The sequence below is a fragment of the Serinus canaria genome, chromosome 6, assembly GCF_022539315.1.
Source record: "Serinus canaria isolate serCan28SL12 chromosome 6, serCan2020, whole genome shotgun sequence".
Classification (NCBI taxonomy): Eukaryota; Metazoa; Chordata; class Aves; order Passeriformes; family Fringillidae; genus Serinus; species Serinus canaria.
Window position 1 is genome coordinate 25,571,923 of NC_066320.1, and position 13,660 is coordinate 25,585,582.

At 42.4% G+C, this 13,660-nt stretch overlaps 1 protein-coding gene across 2 annotated transcripts in view; it reads left to right on the plus strand.

Moving 5' to 3' along the window:
• Nucleotides 1-1,936: 1,936 nt before the first annotated feature.
• The window catches only part of SHOC2 (SHOC2 leucine rich repeat scaffold protein), a 61,825-nt gene continuing 50,101 nt past the window's right edge, over nt 1,937-13,660 (plus strand). Inside the window, exons 1-2 of one of the 2 annotated variants that reach the window (XM_030241186.2) lie at nt 1,937-2,055; nt 2,802-2,951. The gene's annotated coding sequence lies outside the window, so the exon portion shown is untranslated. The remainder of the gene's footprint in view (nt 2,056-2,801; nt 2,952-13,660) is intronic. The other variant, XM_030241185.2, reaches the window with a different exon arrangement.

Here is a 13,660-nt window from a genome sequence, read left to right on the forward strand (position 1 = left end):
AAAATTACCTACTCCATTTGGGCAGATTAAAAACAAATCTTTCATGCATGAATTCTGCCTTTGCAAAAATGTCTGTTAGTTCTGATTGTTGGCACAAGTATTGCCATAGTATCAGTCTAATCTCATATGACACATTTAAGGATTTGCAGCAGAAGGGTGGAGTTAGCAGTGTAAATTTCTTGGCTGATTTATCTCTTGTGACAATTGTCCTGCTCTGCTTTATATCAGCTTTTCAGAACAAATCAGGGGTTTTGAGTATAAAGTAACATTTCTTTAGATTTCAAATAATATTTTTTTAAAGCAAAGGGAGTGGAAACAGAAGTGGACTCTCTAAGAGAACCAGAGTACATGGAGCATGTATCCATGGTAAATATGGATATGTAAATATTCAATGCTAAGGCAACTGGGCAGTGACACTTTGCACACAAAGGGCCTGAGAAATGTAAAGGTACACAACAAAACATTCAGATCCTCCCTACAACACTACAGACTTTTAATGCAAATGACTGTGTTCAATTAAGTTGCACAAGAAACATTTTTTTCAGACTCCAAGCTCTCAGAGCAACGTGTGTATTTCCATGTCTTGTAGAGGATCCCACACAGTCCACAATGAAGTTTTACTGATTAATAGCAGCAAATAAACATCCAGTCATTGTAAGAAATATTGTCACTAGGAAATTTCAACTGGTTTCTGTCTTGTGACCCAATATGCCAAAAATCCAATTCTGCTTTTAATGCTCTCCAGCATTTATTAGTAAAAGCCCACATAACCACATTGAACTGTCTGGTTTGCCAAAGACTCACACAAAGGCAATTGGCAGAATTTTGGTATTTGATAATTGAATGTGAATAGCCTTATTTCACTGAAACTAGCCCAGATGATTGGCAAAAGTTGTAAAAAATCTGATGGAAATAGAGGATACTCAGATCTGACTATCTGATGTGGCTCCCAAATTTACTCATGGTTTTGATTCTGCTGAAGTAGCTGCTGAACGTGAGCCTGTGGGCCCAGTCCAGACTAGCAAGTACTGAGATCAATCAGTAGACTCCTATTAATTTGAATGTATTTTAGAAATTATAAAGGTGAGATGCTACTGCAGTGCAGAATCCATCAAGGCTTGAAAGGGGAACTGATTGCAGCCACCTGAGAATTTAGCATTAAAAAGCTAAACCTTTCTCAGCAAAATACTGAAAGATCTGTTATAACAAGTCGTCAAGGAACTTTCTTTTAAAGCCCATCCTAAAAGAAAGGGAGACTGATGGCAGGTGCTCTGTCACACTTGGGTATATTTGTCTACACAGAGGTGCGGTTGTCACCTTCTGGTATCCCTTGCGAAGGCAGCTTGGTTAGGCTTAGCCTGAGATGTCTGCTAGAGGAAGAAGAGCCAGCAGATTGGTCCGAGGTTACAGCAGCTGCCAGCTGGGGATTTTGTCGATAAAGGAGACACGGGAATGTCGCGGTGCCCATTTCTTTGGCGGTGTCTCAGCAGCTAAAGGCGCCTTGCAGCAGGAGTTGAGCCCTGAGCGTCCAGCACTGAGGAGAGCTGCTCCACACCAGCCCATCCTTCCAGAATCCCGATCCTGGCTGCGCTGGGGGCCAACTCGCCATCCAGCTGTTGGAACGGCAGGAAAACACCTCCTGATTGCTCTAACACTTCAATGAGCTGCACTGGGTCACCGACCGAGTTACGGGCTGCCCTCCGCCCCCGGGGACATCCCGGCAGCGCTGGCCCGACGGCAGCTTTCAGCGGGGTCTGCGGGGCCGGGCACCCACCCAGGGACCGCCATGGGACAGCTCAGGGGAGCCGGCCCGGGCTCCGGCCCGCACGGCCCCGCACGGCCCCGCTCCCGCCGTCGCCACGGGCAACGCGGCGCTTCCGCCGTAACCTGGAAGCGCTCGGTGTCCGCGCTCGGCGGGCCCGCCCCGAGAGCCGCGGGAGGGCCGTGGGCGGGCGGTCCCGTGACGGCTCGGTGCGCACAGACGGTGGCCGGCAGGGCAGGGCCGGGCGCGGAGCGGGTGCCGAGCGCGCCGCGGGAGGATGGCGGAGCCGCACGGTACGGAGCGGGCGGGCCGGGGGGCTCGGCCGGGCGGCGGCTGACAGCGGGCGGCGGCCGGGGGCGGCGGGAGGCCGCGGGCACAAAGGCGGGGAGGGCCGGGGCGCAGGTGGGGGCGGCGGGGCGGCCGGCGGGGAGCCCGTGCTTGCCCCGGCGGGGCTGCCCCGCCCGGTCCGCGGGGCCCGGCGCAGGTGGGGCGGGCCGGGCCGGGCCGGGCCGGGCCGGGCCGGGGGCGGCCATCGCCCCCGCGGGGCTCGGCCGAGGGGCTGCCGGGCGATGGCAGCGACCGCCACAACAACAACAACAACAATAACAACAAAAAGAAAGGAGGAAGCTCCGTCTTACAGCCTCACTTCTCCCCCTCGCCGCCAGCTCTCGGTGCCGGGAGCTGGCACGGAGAAATTGAAGCGAACTGGCGTGTGTAGTGGCGGTGGCGCTCCGGGTAATGATTACCGGCGTGCGGGTAATGATTGCCGCTGCCTCTGCCCGTGTCAGTGCGTCCCCCACCCTCTCGCATAGGCGTGAGGCTCCTTTCCTGTTTCACCCGATGTATTTATTGTGGCAGTTCTGATGGAGCCACAGAGACTGAACCTCGTTTCAAAAGTCGTCGCCTTCCTGTCTAGCCAGGTGATTTTCCCGGTATTTAAAACAGAGAGGTGTGACAGAGAAAAGCCGTGTGACAGCTTCCCGCGTATATTTGTGGCTGTAGAAGGCGTCTTCACCGAGTTGTTCGTATCTTTCCCTAGGAAATGCTTCAAAGCTGTAGTAACCTTAGTAAGGTGAACGGCCGCGTTGACTAAAATTGCGACTGGGCGTGAGCTGCACAGCAATTCAGCAGAACTGAAGTTTGGTGAAACTGTGTGGCTGCTTCACTTGTCCATCCTCTTTAGGAGCAGGTATGGACATGGAATAGAATGTCACCGTGTGTGAGAAAACAATTGTAAAGTGCTGAAATAGTACTGGTAATCTTTAACTTGTGTTTTTGAGATGGGACTGTGGAAGCATTGAGTTCTGCACATGTGCAGACTTTTGAGGCAGAATATTAATGATCAAGGAGTTGTATTTGTGTGTATTGTCATTGCTGCAGTATTTGGTGGGGATTTTTTTGACTATCAGAATAGGAATTAAGATGGTTTTGGTAATTACCTTCAGGGTTTTAATATTCTACTGTTAGTTTTTGCATGGTTGACTTTACATATTGTTCTTTTTACCTCCTAAACTGTGTGTGTTGGTTTGTTGTGTGTGGTTTTTTTTAAATCACTAGTCATTGTGATATACTTCTGTTTATAGTATCAACGGCTTAAAGTAGGTGATGGTCAGATTAAATCATGGTTATTTACAGCCATATTTCAGGCATATGTTGTATGGTGATCTTGATATAAACTTAGTCTGGTTTTGGGAAAGATTTACAGTATCTTATGAATTTGTTATTACACTGCTGTGCATACATTTTAATTTTAGTAACACCCTTATCATCTTAATTTCCCTTGAATGTTTTGGATTTCACTATTTTGTTTTCTGTGTAATTATTCTTTGCTCTGGATGAGTAAAATGGGAGATAATTTCACTAATTTGAAGCCATGTTCCTTTAATTTTAGGCTGTTTGTCGGCCATCAGCATTTCTGTACGTGTGGCAAGGCAAAGCATGTGTATTAGGCAAAACTAATTTTATATGTAACCTTGTAATACACAAAGATGACTCCAGACAAAGCTGTCCTTATGTCCACAGCTTTCCTTTGAGGAATACTGAGGGATCCTCAAAGAGAATGCTGTCGTCTTCCACGTCCCTCTGTGTGCTTTTTCTAGAAACAATCCTCAGCATTTTTTGTTTGTGGTGATGGCAAGGGAGGGTCCATGGACAGTTCTGGTTGTGAGTAGCTGCTGTTCCCGGTGTAGTTTTTCCTTTCCAGCGTGGCATATCTGTAAGGCAGGAGGTGCTGGGAGGGGCGTTCCTTTGTTATGTTGACACTTTAATCACACTGACGGGTGTATTCTCCTCCAGGAATTTTGTGTGATTGAAGGGATTCCTTCAGAGAGGAATATTTTCTCCAGCTGTCTCCCTGCACCTTTAACCTATGCACAGAAATTAATTGCTCGGAAGATCACTGCTGTGCGTGTGCCTTTTAGGAAACCTTTGGATTGATTGTGACTTGGCCGTGGCTTTCTAGAAAAGCATGTTTCTGCTGGAGAAGCATGTGTGTGGCAGTCCTGGCTCGTCACCGTGAGCCAGCAGCTGTGTCCAGCACCGCTGAAAGAGGTGGATGTAGACGCTTGCGTGTGGGCACGGTGCTCATGCATGGTAATTGAATTAGGGCTGTCAAAGCATCTTCTGCATGTATGAAATAAGGATCACATTCTGTGATCCCTTCTTGACAAGGCTGAGGAAGCACAGTAAATAACAAAGCTCCATTTTGGGAAGGTTTAGTATGGTAGCAAGGAAATAAAACTGCCTTAAGAGGCCTCAGTGGTTCCAAAATACCACTGAGGAGAATTTGGGTGGGTGCTAGGAAGGAGCCATGTCTCTCTAGGAGCAGGTTCTCCTTTGTGTCTGAGGAAAGATGAAAACTTTTCTGCGTGGGAGGAGAAGGCAGGATTGTCCCTTCCTGCTTCCCACCACAGCCCCTGGGAAGGCTGTCCCTGGTGCCCACCTTGCCCCTGCCCTCCCCAGCACCTGGGTTTGGGGTATCTGTGCTGTTCCTGGGTGCAGGAAAAGCTTGTGCCTTGTCCTCATGTCCAGCGGCATTTGCCACCCAGAGCGCTTCGAGGCTCATTGCTTTTGATTTTATCTTTCAGTGGATGCTCTTTTGATTGAAGTGAGGCTTGCTTCTCGCTCTGTTGTCGTAATACCTTGTATTTATTTTTACTGCATGCAACTGCATCTCAGAGGAGATATTTCTGCCTCTCGCTTTTTGGTGGGTTTGTGTGTGTGAGAGAGGGCTGGGGAGGATGCAGTAGCAAAGATTAAAAAGCCAGTTACAACTGATGGTACAGATAAAAAGAACTCTCGTTTTTGTGGAAACTGTGGCGGCTGACATGGTCTAGTCTGTTTGATACAGTGGTCTTGCTGTGTTACAAAATGGATAAAATGTAACAGGTTGATATAATAAGCAAGGTAATGTTTGCTGTATTAGCCATTGACCTTAATTCGCTTGTTTTTTTGCTGCACTGCTTTGCCTTGACTCTGTTGCGAAATACACATCACATACTATTATAAATCTGGGAATTCTCCAACATCAAATTTGGTTCAATAAAGGCAATTTCAGGATATCCAGGTCTCTGGATGAAAAGGGAATTTTCATTACTAAGATTTTTTCCCATCGTTAACCTCCAGGTAATGTATCTTTTGTATAGAAATTATGGACAATTTATAATTTCTTTTAAAAAAGTGAGTTTGTACCATGTGGCGATTTTAGACTGTTTTAAGATTGTCGCAGTTTAAAGGAACTTTATCTCTATTGCTCTACAAGAGAAATGAGAGAACAGAGCCCATCATATAGTTGCAGACATGCTGACTGCTGTGAGGATATATTAAGAGGCTGTGAATTGGTGTAGATAAATACAAGGATGCACGGTCAAAGAACTTTTTAAAACAATCTGGCTTGCCTGTATACTTAGCTGTTTTGGTATTGTTTTACCATTAAGGTGTACATGTTGGGAAAAAAAAAGGTAAATACTTGAGTCTACTAGTTTGCTTTTTGCTTTCTCTGCAAAAGCGTAGTCTGTTCTCAGAGTGGATGTGTGTTAGATCCTGGTTTGCATGCCTGCCTCCCTGTCTCAACCAGTGTTGGAGAGCGTTTCTTTCTTTTTTTTTTTTTTTTTGCCACAGGAAAGTACGTACCCGCTTTTTATGTACTATTTTTGAGCCCAGTTGAAAGTTTGCTGCTGTGTGTTGGTGGTGGGGGGGTTGTACCGGGAGGGCAGCCCTGGGGACCGAGCTGTGGTCCAGCCCAGTTGTTGTCTTGTGAGACATGAGGCTGGTGCTCGCATGGAGTTGGTTGTAGCTTGCTCTCACCTTTGCTGTGCCAATCATCTGTGTGCTTTTGTGCCCAAGGACGCTTCATGCTCTGAGTGTGAGCAAGAGGTGCGGTGTGATCCGGCAGGCAGTATTTCTTTCCATGGAGCCCTGTTGATCCCCTAGATATTGTATCCGGTTCAGTGGACCTGCCTACCCTGTGGTCGGAGGCTTTTTGTTATGCATGCATCCTAATTGTTCGTTCTGTCGCATTGTGCGCTGACTGAAGGGGCTGTGCACCAATGCAAATAGCCTTTCTAATACCTTCCGCATTTGCATTATAATGGCTGCATAAATATTGCAGCACATCTCAATTCACTCGCTGCTTTGACTGCTGGGCTTTAAAATAGGTTCTTTCTGTAGCTCAGATCTTGTTCGTGGTTGGTATTGCTTTGGAGTGGGGTTCTGAAGTGCATCCCTATTAAATAGTGAGGCTTGTTTGTGATGAGGTGTAATTTTAACTTAGCTATGTTCTAGTCTCCCACTCCTTTCAGCCCACAGGTTGATACATGCACTTGGAGGCAAAAAAATTTCAAGCTTTAGCAGTTTTTCCCAACTATTTCTAAACTCACTATATTTGGGGTTGCAAAGCATGTTTGCTTGAGGCTTTGTTTTGCATTAATTCCAGAAATCCTATGGAGGTCTGTGAGAATAGTTTCTACATAAGGAATGTGAAACGTTGTGCCACTGTTGTTTTGGTGCCGAAACATTTGTTGACTTATTGAAAGTGTCAATAAAGGGATGTGACTGAAAGCAGACACTCTTTTTGGGAACTGGTGGCAGATTGCCATCACCTGTCTGTCAAAAGTTTGCTTTACAGAGTTGTTTAACGGAACAGTGATTAGTATCACGTACTTGACTCTTAGTGATAGATGCACAGAGACTTTTTAATATCATCAGAGAATGCAGCTTTTCTTGTGGCTATAGGCTTTTTATTAATGCAATGTGTCAAATTTTGGGAATGGTAGTACATGAAACTAGTATTTCTATTTTTTGGCTAATCTGTTTTAATCCTAGGGTTCAGTCTGTTTTATGTGTTTTATTGTATGAAAACTGCAGCAAGAAAGGTATATTTAAATGAAATGTTAGGGTTTTTTTAAAATAGATCTGATGTTAGTAGCTTGTCACTCTTCCACTTGTTTGCATATACTAAAGCAGTATGAGTTAATCAGGTTAAGGATATGCAGAATGAGTTTGTTGTAAGAATTAAAATTACAGAAACTGTTTTATGAAACAGTAAGCGATAGCATTGTAGGAATCCTAAATTCTTATGGTGATGGATGATTCACTTACGTATGAAGTAGTGCTGTGTATTCTGTGTAGTGCTGCAAACAACATATATATTACTATAATACAGTACTTTTAATGCTTATTCTGTAAAAAAATTGTGTCTATTAGAAGTTTAGAATTACTATAGAGATGGGAATGAAAATGCAGGGTTAAATAATGTTATGTGAAAGCATAAAAATAATCTTGAAACCCCAATACCTGTGAACACTAAGCTGTAGTGCATCTATACTTAGTGTAGAGATATATATGGATTTTAATTATCTATTAGATATTACAGATAATGTTGGTTTAGTACATCAAGAAATATGGCAAAACCACTTCAGGATTTGCAGTTGTATTTAGATCCGTGTTTTCAATGTCTCAATCTTAATAGGAATTAGTAATAAATCAGAAATTGAAGAGTTGTTTTCTGATAGTTTGAATGGTCAGAACAATCCATTGGTCTGGCATGTTGTCTTGACTGGGAAGAAAAGTAAGTATATTTATTACTTTTATGAAAAAATGCCTGACTGGCAGCCAAAACAACCAGGGCCCGGTATTTGTTTGTAGCTGAGGTGCAGCAATGACTGTGGGGAGTCAGATTTCTCTCTTTTCCTTTTCCTTTCTCTTGCCTGTGCCCCAGCCATTTAAATCTTGGCAAATAGGGGATTTTGCTTTCTCTTTGTTATGAGGCTTCTGTTCTGTGACTGCCAGTAATGGTGGTCTGTGTAATTGTAGCATGTGAACTATCCAGTCTCTATATAATAATATTCCTGACTGTTGTAAATTTTTTTGATGCTGAAAGTTATAATCTGTTTTGTAATACACAGCATTAATCGTGGTTATTGAGAATTGTCCTGGGAGGAAATACTCATGTTGTGTCAAAATACTCAGAGCAAAAAAACCCAGAAGCTCTTTTTTACTATTTCTTAACTGTTGCATAGACTTTTCTTTGATAAACAAAAGAAAGCTATTCAGTGTGTCACAACTTAAAGCTTACATTGCACAGTAGTGAAGGTTGTAGTAAATCTGTAGATAAATAGCTGAAGCTCTGTGTACGGTGCAACTGCAGGTGCTGAGTAAAGTGCATTGTGCTATGGAAAGCTTCAGACTCTTGGCTTCAGTCTTCCTTTTTTGTTTGTGTTAGACCTAATCTAGCATCATTGCATCCTCATTAAAAAAAGAACACCTTGTAATCTCTCTCAATGCTTCTCTCCCAGCTTAACACCCCTCCAATCAACCTGCAGCTGTCCAAGGCAAAGAAAAAATGGAGCAATCATTATTCTCTTCATTAGATGAGAAGTTGTGTTTCTGAAATTGTGGTGTTGGAGTTTTGTGCTTTGTTATATTCTCCTTCCCTCTCTACTGCAGAAAAACAGAACTGTGCATTTCTTTTAATTCCAAGGGATAACTGCACAGCCAGGAGTCCTTTGCAGATTGCTGCAAATACCAACTCGTGTTTAGAAGCGTGTAGTTACATGGAGGCACTGTGTGTAGCAGAGAGAAAATGACTTCACTAGCAAACTATATGTCTCCTGGAGGCATCAGGTGGCTTAATTTGTAAACAAAAGTCCACTGCAGTCAAAAATAGATCTTTATAAAAAGAAATAGTGCAAAAAGTGGCTTCCTAAACAAGGAAGTGGAGGGATAATAGAGAATTTATCTGTGTAGTCCTGCAAAATGCTGATCATAGCAGAATATGAAGGATTTACCATGAAATCCCATTTTGCTGTTTCTTCTGATGTAGCACTTAGAGTACATGACTTTTAAAAATGTAGAGAAATGACTGTACAATCAAAGGGTCTAAAGCCAAGAATATATAATATGCATAATTTGGAGTGATTTGCACAAATTTCTTATTGAAGGGATGTATGGGTTAAATGAAACCTCAGCTCAAATGTTCTTGTTAATATGTTAAATTGTGACAATTACTTTTCTAATAGTTCTTCAAATCTGATGGCTATTGTTCAGTATTCACAAAACCCCAAAAATTACTTATTAAAGAGAACTTCATAATACTGGCAGTTGTATGAGCTTTATTGAATTTAAAATTGTAGATTTCATGAAAAGGGGAATTTGTATTAGTAAATAGCACAAATGAAAATACCTGGGAGCTTGTTTTAGTGCAGCAGATTTTGTTTTGGTAAGTCTGTTCATGTCTTTTGGACTCTCTGACAGCGTGCAGATGATCACAGATTTCAGGTAATCATATTTGTTTTTCACGGTGAGCTACGTATTTGCTTTTTGGAATACTCAAAAAATTGTTTGGCAACTGTCTTTATAGCATATTGTGTGTGGCAGGCCTAGCTAGGAGGGAACAAAAGTTTAAATATTATACCTATGAGTTGCAATTCAGAATTTAAATACAACAAGATGGATTTTCCCCCCTATGATTTCATCCATAAATTTATTTTCTATGTTTTAGGTCACGATTAGGGACATTTTTACAGTAGCAATTTTTCTTTTCTCTTCCCTGTAAGAAGTCTTTAGATAAATCTTTGTAGTTTTTTCGTGCATTTAGGCTGTATCCTGTCTTGTCTTTTAAAACTTATCTCTTTGCAGGGCAGCTCTTTGGAGAAGCCCTAAGTCATACCCAGCTATTGAGGTTTCAGTTACATGTTCTCACTGTAGTATCATGTTTTCTTCTTCTAAACCGAGATGCTGTTTATTGAACCAATTATCTGCTGGGTGCAAGCCAGAACTTTCTCCTGAAATCAGAATTAATGAATAAACAAATTCCTCTGGAAGGATTCCTGTTCTCACCGGGCAGTGACAGTTATTGTGTGACAAGGGCACTGTTTATGTCCTGTCACCTCAGTGCCCGTCTGTGTGTCTGGGTCTGTACTTGGCCCTGCCAAAACCCGTGGGGTAAACTTCTGAGTATGGATCACAACGTTCACATCACATATTTGATGGTATGTCTGTCTTGGGCTGTTTTTGAAACCATTCCAGCTCTTGTGTAGTCAGCAGATGGGATGCATACGCCTTCATTAGCAAGCAGTTAACTCCACCGGTAGGGCTGAATTTTCATCACGCTCCGGGTCTCTGACTTGGCTCTTTCTGCATTCCAGCTCCCACTGTTTGTTCTGCTGTCTCGAAGGAGAAATTGACAGGAGCATTACATGCTCCTGCCCTCCTGTGGTAACGAAAACCCAAATGTTTTCCTCAAAATCAGGTTGTATAAAAATAAGAGAGAGAGAGAGAGAAGAGCCAGGAGCTAGTTTTTCTCTTCTGGAGCAGCTGCTCACATCTCAAGATGTGCATTTGCCTTTGGTGAGGTGTTCTGCTTCAGAAGCCCAGGAAAAATCATAGTTATTTCTGACTTTGCTGTTGCAGTATCAAAAAGACCTTGTAGCCTTTTATAGTCTGGAATAAACTTTCTTGCCTTTATATGTGATGTGTACTATCCCTTTTGCATTAGAGAAATTAGGGCACAAATCACAGGGGAGATTTTGACCAGCAGCAATGGCAGTGGGATAGTTCTGCCTTCCCTCCTTGAGCCAGTGGAAACTGAAACCCAGTCCCAGGACGTGGCTTGGAGACACCAAGCTCACCATGGTTGAGGAACAGAGGTGCATCCCAGCCCCAGACTCCTCACTCCTCCCAGCAAAGTGGAAGGTGGAGAAAGGCAAATGGGCACAAAACTATGGCTTCAGTGAGATCTTTGTTGGCTGGGGGGACCATGGAGAGTAGCGTGTGTCATCTTTGAAAGTACAGTGTGGTAACAAGTAGTCATGTAGCCTGAAAGGATCCTGAAATGGTTGTAATCTGTATGTGACCTCTTATTTCTTAATGATCCTCTGTAGTAAGAATACTAAAAGAAAGATGCTCTCAACTTCAAAGCTTGTGGTGTATATAAACTCTGGGCATACACCCTCAGTCTCTGTAGGCAAATCTTTGTGTTGTTCTCAACCTGTAAAGTCTTGGAATGAGAAATCTGTTTGTCACAGCTTTCAGTCCTGTGATTTTCAGTGTCTACTGAAACTGGTTTGTTTTGTTTTTTTCCATTTAAACCTGCTTTATGTTAGCAAGAAGACTTTCACAGTTTGCATGCTGTTGGTTCTTTGGGCCAGCTTGCTGTCTGTCTTTCAGAAGTATTTAATATAAGCTGATCAGTTGTATACCATGATAAGCTAAAAGTATCCTTGAGAGCTGCTTCTACTGATTTTCACATTGCTTTGTACTTTTACAATGTGATTTTTGCTCCCTCTTCATCTTTGAACTACATAATTAATAGTTGAAATACCTTCTGACAAAAAGAAATGGTCCAGAATAATTATTTTTTTAATCTGGGCTGTAAATGTCTTATTTTGTGACACAGAAACAAGTTAATGCAAGGCAGAAGGGTGTAGAGAGCATGAAAGCTTCTCATTGCTGCTGCTTGTCTGTATTCCCTTATCCTGAGGTAATGTGAGGTATCCTGCCTCTGTTCATCTTAATGCACACATTCAGGTATGTGTGCATGCCTGAACTTTTTCCAAGTCACTGCTATGCTTCCACCATTGAATTGCTCTCTTGGCAAGTCTAGAGGTAAAAAGTTTTCTAATAAAAGTAGGGGGAGAGAGCATGGAAAGTTTGTATGTGAGTGCCACTTTGAAAATGCTGTTTCTAAATAGAAATTAATAATGATTTGAACTTTCTCGTGCACTTTTCCAGTGCTAGAGCAGTAACTTGTCATGTGAGCAAGAAGTTCTGCTTGGGTTATACATGGCTGTAAAAGCTCATGGACTGAAATCAAGTTTTCTAGGTGCAGAGTGTAAAATTACTGCTGAGACTCCTTAAATCCCTTCCAAGACTAAGTTTTCCTTCCTGTGTAAGCAACTTTCTCAAGTAGTGGAGGGTGAGATCAGTAACAGCTCTGGATATATCTTAGTTTGATTTTTATGCAAATTCAGTGTTGTATAGCCTGGTTTATAACTAAATGAGGCTAGGAACTCAAGAACTAATTAACAAGTTTTCTTTTGTGGGGTTCTGCTTTGATGGATCTTCCAGAAGTATTTCAGGTGTGTGTATGTATTCATCCACTACAAATGTGCTGCTCTTTAGTTACCAAAAGTAAATGGCTAGAACCTGATTAAGAGAATAGAATTAATTATGCTGAAAATAAAAATATTTTCACCAGTTTTTGACCACTTTTCAGGTAGCTACTCCAAAATAATGTTATTGATGCATTACAGAGATGATTAGTCCAGGACTGCACCATTTAGGATTCATTTGGATTCTCATTTTCCTTGCTGTCAAAACTCTTAATTACCAGCTAGTGAGCACTGTAAGTTCTTTTGTCAGTCAGATGTGGGAGGCTGGTTGTATGGCCCTTTTTCTGACCTCCTCTGATCATGGGCACTTTTCATCCAAGGCTACTGCTTGGTTTTGATTATTAGTATCATTATTAATGTGCAGCTTTTACCGCTGCCTAGTGCTTGCAGCCAAACGTAAATAAAATATCCCAGCTTGAGTAGCAGTGACAAATGAAAGCTTAAACAGGTGATCACAGAGCAGAGTAATTAGCCAGTGCAAAGAAGTGGTTCTTTTAGGTCAAGCTTTTCATTTGCTTTAAGGGTCACTTGCCTTAAGGGTCACTTATCAGTATGAGGTGCTGACAATAGTTGTTATTATGCCATTAGAATTATATATGCATATATATATATATACACACACACACACACACACACATAAAGGTGGAGGGGAGAATTACTTTGCACTTTGTGAAGTTTACCAAAGTCACTTGTGGATCACTCCCAACTTTGTTTTGGTACTTCCGGTGACAACTAGTGGTACTTGAATTAAGTAATGTGGCTTTTATGCAAACCTCCTAATATTTGAAACAGTATCTGGAAATAATAAATAAAAAATGGACAGCTCCTGATGATAATACAGATGAGGAAGAAATTTTAACTAGAACAGATGGTATTTTTTCAGCCTAATTTGGATTTGCTGTGTTCTCTCCCTTTTTATTTAACAGCCAGCCTTTTGTATCTCTATTAGCAACTTCATTTATTGTATATGCAGGCATGACTAATGTGTTGGAGCATGCAGGGCAGCATGGCTTGGAAGCAGTCCACAAGCCAGAACTGCCTTGCAGGGCAATGATTTGCTTCCTATTTCTAAAGGACAGGTAGAAGGGCTATTTGGGCAGTAAATACTTTGACACTGATTTTTTTTTTTTTCTTAGATAGCACTTTGTAGTCCCATCTAGACTTAATGGTAGAATGGCTAAAGGATGAAGGGCATAGACAATTTTCTAGCAGATCCCTGCAGTTATGGTGTGTTCATAAATATGAGGAGAAGTGGAACCATAGAAACAGCCATTGAAGATACCACATT